The following is a 9,793-nucleotide window of genomic DNA, read 5'->3' as shown; positions in this document are numbered from 1 at the left end:
TGCATAAGTTGATACAAAATGCTATGCAACATCTTTACCGCGGCAGTCCCCGAGTGCCACACGTCTTTTTTTTTTGATTTCAAGTAGATCGGTTAATTTCTCGTTGAGTTATGATGTTAGTATTTTTGAAAAATGTCGTTTAGAACGCTACTGTTCAAAAACTATTCAAGATACGACCTTCCTGATTTCACAGGATATTTTTGGAGATATAAACTACCGAAAGAGCAAAACAAATTTTTTTTTTAAAGTGTCGCACTGGTATAGCCCCTTAAATTATCACAACAATATATAAATACATCTTCTATCATATGTATTAATCTTATGTATCTGCACATGTTCATATGAATGTATGTACGCATTTGCGCGGTCAGAAATTCAAATCATGATTTTATTACTTATCAATATATTACATGTACGCGCATTGATCTGCATGTTTATAGATTCATACTTTTATATACTTACATGTACATATATTTGTATACATTGCCGAACAAATAATGCATAAGCAAAAATTAAAGCATTGTTCAACAAAAACAACTATCGTCTCAAATAGCATAAGCATGTGGCAGCCAAATTGGCGAAGCCCAAATGTAGTAAATCTTACAACAAAAACATTTTCATCCATGCGCACATTCAACAAGCGACCTCGCTTCATTCATAAAAACAGACGACGTAACATCTCCCCGGGCATGCCTGCAAGCATCTTTTCGCGACGACGGTAAAAGCTAAAAATCATAAATTGAACAACTTTCTGATGTTCCTCTGAAAGGAAAGCTGACAACCCCGGAAACTCACAAAACACAGAAAAGAGTGACAAAACAGGCAACATAGTTCAACATTTGTCAAATCTAAAATATTTTGCAGTGACTCACAAAAATCAGCGTCAATTTGTATGCAAGCTCATTCATAAACATACATATTTACGTTAGTTTGTAGGCTAAGCTGTTCGATCGGCAAGAAGAGCGGTGACAATCAGCGATCGTTTGTTAGATTCATACGGCACAGCTCGGATTTTCTACCAACAATACAATGTTGTGACGCTTTGTCGTCGCGTCAGTGCTTCGACACATTGACTCTTTGACAAAACGTGAACCAATGGCCGAAGGTTGTCCGTGATAACGAAGATGCGGAAAGATGCGTCCGGCACTTTTTATTCCTTTGTGAATGTTGGTATATACATATGTACATATGTGGCTCGTATTTGCTTTCGTAAACATACATACAAATGCACCATAGAAATAATATACATATGTATATGCCATAGAAATTCTATTGACACAAATGTAAATATGATAACGAAATAATGCGAATATGCATACGAGAAGGTCATTATTTTATTTTGAACATATGAAAGGTTTATATGAGCACATTTAAGTTCATTTGGCACATCTTCATTTTGTAATTGTCGAAATAAATGTAATTTATTTGAAATAATAATTTATTTAAAATTATTTTTTGTTTAATTTTTACCCGAGTTTGTAAAAAAATTAAAAATATTACCATTTTTCGTAAAAAAATGGTTCACATGATGCGAAATAATCACGCATATGTGACTTTGTATATTTTTTCCTCAAAGCATTTCTCTTTATTCGTTCTCGCGTGAAATCAGTCGTTTCACATACATATACATACATATTTCTGCCAGAGAACGTGCTTATTTCTGCTAAAAAGCAGCGATGGTGAATCCCTTACTTCAAGTTTTTCAGCGTGCGAAGTATGCTTCGGATCGTTATGTTGTTGGAAATTTCATTGATTTCCCAAACTCAAGTTATCAACAGATGGCCCAGATTCTGTTCCAACATGGTTTTGTATTGATAACGGTACATATTACCCTCGACAAAAACCAAACGACCCACTCCAGACGACGCAATGGTACCCCAAACTATAACGTTACCGCCACCATGTTTAATTGTGGGTATAATATTCTTTGGATCATGTGCTGTATATGGTTTTCTCCAAACTTTTGAATGGCCATCACTTCCGAAAATATTTTATTTATGTACTTTCATCAATAAATAAAACACGTTTCCAAAAGTCTATATCCTTGTCCAGATGGGCTTTAGCAAACTCAATGCGAAGTTTACGATTCTTGGCTGAAATTAGTGGTTTTCTGCGTGATACTCTGCTATGAAATCCATTGTCATGTAGAACATGTCTTATTGTTCGAGAAGTAACACTTATATTGGAACATTTTTCGATGTGTTCCGTTAATTTTTCGGCACTTATTTTTGGATCCTGGTTGACTACTTTAATGATACATACACAACATCGCGACTTAAAAGTTTCTTAGGTCTACCAGTTCGTGGCTTATTTTCGGTACTATTTGTATTATTATAATTTCTAATGATCGTTTGTAAAGTAGAACGACTTAGTTTCGCGGTCTTAGCAATTTTTCTACATACACGATTTGGTTTCTTTTCGGATATTAAGCACAATATTTCTAACAGAAACATGTATATCTTTTCGATTATCCATTTTCATTGACGAAAGTAAAAGGTAATCCACTATAATTATCGCTTTGTCCACTTTAATAATTGCATTCCTTGGAATTTAAAATATGGAGATCAATGACAACTGTTATTAGGCTATCTTTCCTCTTAATTTTCTGTTCCATGTTAAGAGTTGCAATGCTGTATGTAGACTTTTTTCCCGCTAATTATTATGTTTTTCTTTAATAATTTCTATTTTATATTTTGTAATATACATATTTTCTTTCCTACAAATATTATTTGTTATCAGAGCCTTAAACTTTGATATCAATTTTTTATTTAAATATCGCTCCTAATTTTCTGGTACATCAAAATTGAGGGTGTTTGTAGGGACATGATTAGATGCACTTATTAGGGTTTTCAACTCAACGTTTGGTGTTAAAATTCAGTATTATCGATATCAAATACAAGTTGGTTGAAGTGTTGTCAAACTTCAATTTTTTGTGTGATTTGTTTGAATCCTGTGTCTAGTTGAAATTCGTAAAACAAAAAAAAGTTCAACTAAGTGGAATGAAAACTGTAATAGGGATATCTCATAGCAACTTTGGGTGCGTTCGAGCAACGTAATAATTACAGCAGTACAGCAACTGTGTGCAGACAAAAACGTAGTGTTGCCGATTCCGATAGAACGTGGTGCTGTTGCCGGTTAACGGTTTACATTCAATGGAAAATGTTTTGTTAGTTTTTTCTATCTAAGTTATAGCAAGCAACCTTCAAGTCGAATTAATAAAGAAAAAATATTTTTTATGAATATCCTAATTTGGACTTTGATTGGACAATTTGGATAGTAGTTATATGCTATAGTGGTAAAAGGTAAAAAAAAGGCCTATGCCAAATTACGTGAATTTATCTTCTCAAATTAAAAAGTTTTGTACAAAAAGAAGTAACTATTTTCGAACAGGTTATATGTCAGATATTGTAATTATAAAAATAATTCGAGCTGCGGAACTAAACCGAGAAGGTACAATCTTCTATAAGAGTGTACAGCTGTCGGTGTATGCCGCTAATATTGATATCACTGGCTTAATAACCGTCAGTTCTGCTTTCTCCAGACTGGATAAGGAAGCAAAGCAAATGGGTCTGGCAGTGAATGAGACAAGACGAAATATCTCCTGTCGTCAAACAAACAGTCGTCGCACTCGCGACTAGGCTTCCACATCACTGTTGACAGTCCTAACTTCAACTTCGATGTTGTAGATAATTTCGTCTATCTTGGAACCAGCTTCAACACCAACAACAACGTCAGCCTCGAACAACGCCAGCACAGAATATCTATTGCCAACAGGTGCTACTTCGGATTAAGTAGGCAATTGAGAAGTAAAGTCCTCTTTCGACGAACAGAAACAAATTCTATAAGTCACTCATTATTCCCGTCCTGCTATATCGTACAGAGGCATAGACGATGACAACATCTCATGAGTCGACGTTGCAAGTTTTCGAGAGAAAAGTTCTGCGAAAGATTTATGGTCCTTTGCGCGTTGGCCACGGCGTATATCACATTCGATAGAACGATGAGCTGTATGAGATATACGACGACATTGACATAGTTCAGCGTGTTTAACTGAGTTAAGCATCCATCCCTCTACCCGGCAAAACTGGCGCATCCTAATACAACAGCGTAATTCACCACAGATGATGACACTACAACAACTCACCGTACCTGAACCCCTACCCACTAAACACAAAGGACGGACAACAGGATAGGAAACACAATTCATCCTAAACAATTCGACACGTCAATTCGCTACTAACATTCACTTCTATACTGTGCCGCGCCACACCTTTCCACATAATTCGTTCTAAGCATTTCGTTACACAATTCTATCATCAACATTAGCATAGACACTCATCGATCATCAACATTAGTATTCAACATTTCGTTCTTGATACTTTCCACTTTGCGTCACGTCGACACCAGCTTTTGATTATTTATTTCGTGGTACTAACGCGATACAACAACAAGCCTGCGCGATAAATCCTTTTATAAACATTTACCTGTATTAAAAAAAATTTGTTTACTAAATAAACATTAAATTAAAACGACTGTTCATTTTAAACAAGTTGGCGTTTTGTTTGGCGATCGTAAAAGTGGTTTGTACTACCGTTTGAAAATTTAAGCAGCACTCTTAAACTGGTCCTTCGAGCCTAAAAGACAGACACTGTAAATTAACAGCCACAAGACAAACCACAAACTAAAGCAAAAGAGAAACCGGTGAAGTGCGGTGAAGTGACTAAATTATTAACTAATAAATGTACAAACAAAAGTAACATATACAACAAAAGACAGAAAATAAATAAAAAAGTAGAGTAGAGCAAAACAAAAAACAAAAAAGTGTGGTAAAATTACAAAAAACGAATAGACAAAGTGCAGTGACACAAACAAAAACAACAATAAACCAAAAGAGCCTAGTGCGTTGAAATTAAAAAAAAGTGTAGCGGCTGTCAAAATAAGTGCATACACATACAACATATGTACATATAAAACACATGTACCTTTATAAACAAAATTGTAAAAAAACAAAAACATAAATCGGGCGCGAAAAGTTAAAGCGCCTAAATAATAAAGCAACACACAAAACGGGCGCGAAACCTTCAAACAAAAAATACATAACTGCAGTAACAATACGGGCGCGAATTTAAAAGCAAAACCACAAGCAACAATATTTTCAAGGACTGGAAGAAGAGAGGAGAATTGCCGATAAAAGGGGCATGTACATATATACGTTATCCCCAAATCAAAGTGAGCGTATCAATTTCACTTTATATTTAATATGTGCACATTAATATGTATGTATGTTTTAAGTTACGGAAAAATCAGTACCCAACTTATTAAAAACAGTTTAATCAAGTACATAAGTAAACATTCTATATCAATATATATACATATATACATACATATATATATATATATATTCCTAAATATATGTATATCTACTTACCTCCGTAAATTCAAACAGGCTTGACATTCTAGAAATACCCCTTCTGTTTAACAACAACAATAATCCGGATTGCATAAATCCAAATATCAACTCAAATGCGAAGAGAGAAAAACAAATAAAAACAAGTAAGGAAGGGCTAAGTTCGGGTGTCACCGAACATTTTATACTCTCGCATTATAAAGTGATAATCGAGATTTCATTATACGTCATTTACATATTTTTCAAATACCGTATTTTTGTAAAGTTTTATTCCGCTATCATCATTGGTTCCTAATGTATATACTCGTATTATACAGAAAAGGCATCAGATGGAATTCAAAATAGCGTTATATTGGAAGAAGGCGTGGTTGTGAACCGATTTCACCCATATTTCGTACATGTCATCAGGGTGTTAAGAAAATATTATATACCGAATTTCATTGAAATCGGTCTAGCAGTTCCTGAGATATGGTTTTTGGTCCATAAGTGGGCGAGGCCACGCCCATTTTCAATTTTAAAAAAAAGCCTGGGTGCAGCTTCCTTCTGCAATTTCTTCCGTAAAATTTAGTGTTTCTGACGTTTTTTGTTAGTCGGTTAACGCACTTTTAGTGATTTTCAACATAACCTTTGTATGGGAGGTGGGCGTGGTTATTATCCGCTTTCTTCCATTTTTGAACTGTATACGGAAATGCCTGAAGAAAACGATTCTGTAGAGTTTAGGTTGACATAGCTATAGTAGTTTCCGAGATACGTACAAAAAACTTAGTAGGGGGCGGGGCCACGCCCACTTTTCCAAAAAAATTGCTTCCAAATATGCCCTTCCCTAATGCGATCCCTTGTGCCAAATTTCACTTTATTATCTTTATTTATGGCTTAGTTAAGACACTTTATAGGTTTTCGGTTTCCGCCATTTTGTGGGCGTGGCAGTGGGCCGATTGTGCCCATCTTCGAACTTAACCTTCTTATGGAGAATACGTGTACCACGTCTCATCATGATATCTCAATTTTTACTCAAGTTACAGCTTGCACGGACGGACGGACGGACAGACGGACGGACGGACAGACGGACGGACAGAGAGACAGACATACGGATTTCGACTCTACTCGTCACCCTGATCACTTTGGTATATATAACCCTATATCTGACTCTTTTAGTTTTAGGACTTACAAACAACCGTTATGTGAACAAAACTATAATACTCTCCTTAGCAACATTGTTGCGAGAGTATAATAAATACCAACATATGTATGTATGTATATGCATATTAAAATACCATATAAAAAGTAAACGTATATCACATATATTTCACTTACTTACCTAAGAAGTGTAATTGTTATATTTATATATTAAATTACATACGTGAGAGGACAACGGAAATTACAATTTTTTTCTATTCCGTTTTCGCGCCCTCTCTCTATATGTAATCCACTTATGCTATACCCCACATACATTGGGTCAATTAATTATTACAAAATTATAAAAAAGCTGTTAATCATTTTGAAATTAAATAAATGATGGGGGAAAATTAACAATACAACAAATTGTTAGAACATATACATACATTATTTATTCAAATTAAATTATTAATTCAAACAAAACGCAGCTTAGCATAAAAAAATAATTGAACATATACATATTCGTATACACATATTTACATATTCAAAGTCCACATTGGCAATTATTCGGCAATACCTCTTGTTCTTTGGCAAACAAAAACAAGCAGGATTGCGTACAAAAAGCGAATTGATCTCTCTAACGAGCTCTCAATTGCTAAAAGCATAATCATAAAGTTTATGGTCGGCATGAGAGGATCTGTCACTGTGTTAGTAAGCACGAAAAAAAGTAGCCCAGTGAGAAATTGGAATTAAAATTAAGCAAATTTTATAAATAATAAAGAGTATAATGAAGATTAACAAAATGTCTTTTAAGGATATATTCCCTATTATCTTTACAAGACTTGGAACATAAAAGGCATTGCATGGCACGAAAGGCATTTAGAATCATAAAATATTTCTCACAGGGCTTATTTGGTTTTGCGCTATAGTCTTGCGTGATGTTAATTCGTTGCTGGCTCGACAACGACCATGGATTAATTGATCCGAAACTCCTCTCTTCGCTTTCTGAGAGAGCCCATGATCTCACGGTTTGGTATGGCAATACTGAAAGTTCATGGGCTACGTATCAGATGACAAGCAAAAGAATGAACTGCCAGACAAAATCCCGTTAAAAATAACTAACAAAATCAGTTCGTTATTTTTCATTGTGGAGTAAATGTTGTGAAAATATAGTGTTTAGGTTTTTTTATTAAAAATACAGCGTATAAGTGTTTTTACTAAAAATTAAATTGGTAAGTGTATTATTAAAACCATCTTAAATACATGTATTTAAATATATTATGTTTTCCTAACGTATTATAGGAAAATGCTGAGAACTAAAAATAAGTGTGTGGCTGGATGCGTAGGAGCGCGACGGTTTTTCATTTTCCCCAACAAGGAGAAGGATGGATCCAGGTTCGTAAATAATTTTAATTCGTAGAAAAATATGGTTATTTAGTGAAATTTAGAAATATTTTTTCATAAATTGTGCCCATTTTGATATTGTTTTAGATGCAATTTATTGCATGATAAAAAATATATTATACTTGCGAAATGTAATGTAATTTAGTAAATAGTATTGTAATATTTAATAGATCCAATTTAATATGTTGTTTGGAGTAGCGTAGTAGATGTAAATATTACTATAATTATAAATTATAAGAGTAGAAAGTATCGTAAATACTAATAAATGTTATAATGTAACAATATTGGTTTTATTTGTAGTCGATATTAGATTTTAAAATTTATTATTATAAGTAAAGGTATTAAGGTTTAGGGTATATTTGGTTTTTCTTAGGCATAGTATTTGGAAACAACGATTGGGCGTAGGAGAAAATCGGCAAAAATATTTATATGCCTGTGACCGCCACTTCTCGGATGAAGTCCGGTATTTGAAAGAACTATCGCCGACTGCGGTTCCGGATAAAAATTTAACTCCTACACCCAGTTTTCAGGTAGAATTTAGCGATCCTACTTCGACTATCGAATTAGGAATATTAGATTTTGAAACTAAATTGGTCGAGAACCCCTCAGGTTCAAGCGACCTGTTATAGCTAGCGTCTGTATCAGAAGACGCTATAGGAGTTTTTGAAAATATTTCCATGGGCGATAGTTCGTTAGAAAAAGGATGTCAAACAAGTTTTAGTTTGACATCCTTCGCGTCTAAAAACTCAAAATTAATGGAGGAAAATGTAAGTTTGAGGGTTAAATTAGAAGAAAAAGATGAGGAGATTAGTAATTTAAAATTTCAATTAAAAGAAATGTCGGTAAAGCTGAAGACTTTAGAAAGTGAAATTAAAAATTTAGGAGAGGTTAGTAATTATGAAAATTTTAATAGAAATCTTCCTCCTCAAATAAGTAGTATAATAAAAAATAGTTTAGTAAATTGTAGCCGTCAACCAAAAGGTCGTAGATACGACATCTATTTCAAAACTTTGGCTTTAGGTGTATACTTTCTTTCACCTTTAGCATATAGACACCTAAAACCTCTTCTTAGATTTCCGGAAGAGAGAACACTTGACGAGTTCGTTTCCGAATGGCCCTGAGACCCCGGTTGTAGTAATAGTTCTTTAAAGTGTTTAGAGTTAAGAAGTCGGGGTTTTACGCAGGAACAAAAGTTTGTATAAATTTTGTGCGATGAAATGGCACTTAAGAGTCATTTCCAATACGTCCCTAAATACGATAAGATTATAGGAGTAAAAGATTACGGCGATGAAAATCGTACGTCTCGTATAGGTAATAGTGCAATGACTCTCATGGTTCAAGGTATTGGTGGAATGCCTTGGTCACACCCACTCTCCTATTTCATTGTCCATGGTTAATGTAAAGGGGATGTCGCCAAAACGTATATATTTGAGGCCATCACCCAATTACAAAACATAGGTCTCATACCTTGCCATTTTGTTTCAGATCAGGGATCTAATTTTGTCTTTTTAGCTAGGATTTTAGGAGTGACCGAAGAACGCCCATATTTTCAGGTTAATGGCAAGGATATCTTCTTTTTTTTTGATAGCCCCCACCTTTTAAAAAGCACAAGGAATTGTTTAGAAAATTCAAAAAATAAAGTCAGTTTTAAATCACGTCCGGTGAGTTGGGATGACATTATACATTTTTATAATAAGGATTCCCAATATCCCGTGCGTTGCGCCCCTAAACTGTCTGAAGCACATATGTTTCCTAATATCTTTCAAAAAATGAGTGTGAAGCTGGCATCCCAGGTTATGAGCGACACTGTAGCCTCTGGTATGCTCGCTTCATACAGTTCAGGGCTTTTGTCGTGCCCTAATGCTC

The sequence above is a fragment of the Bactrocera neohumeralis genome, unplaced genomic scaffold (genome assembly GCF_024586455.1).
Source record: "Bactrocera neohumeralis isolate Rockhampton unplaced genomic scaffold, APGP_CSIRO_Bneo_wtdbg2-racon-allhic-juicebox.fasta_v2 cluster10, whole genome shotgun sequence".
In the NCBI taxonomy this organism is placed as follows: Eukaryota; Metazoa; Arthropoda; class Insecta; order Diptera; family Tephritidae; genus Bactrocera; species Bactrocera neohumeralis.
This window is presented reverse-complemented; position numbering follows the sequence as displayed.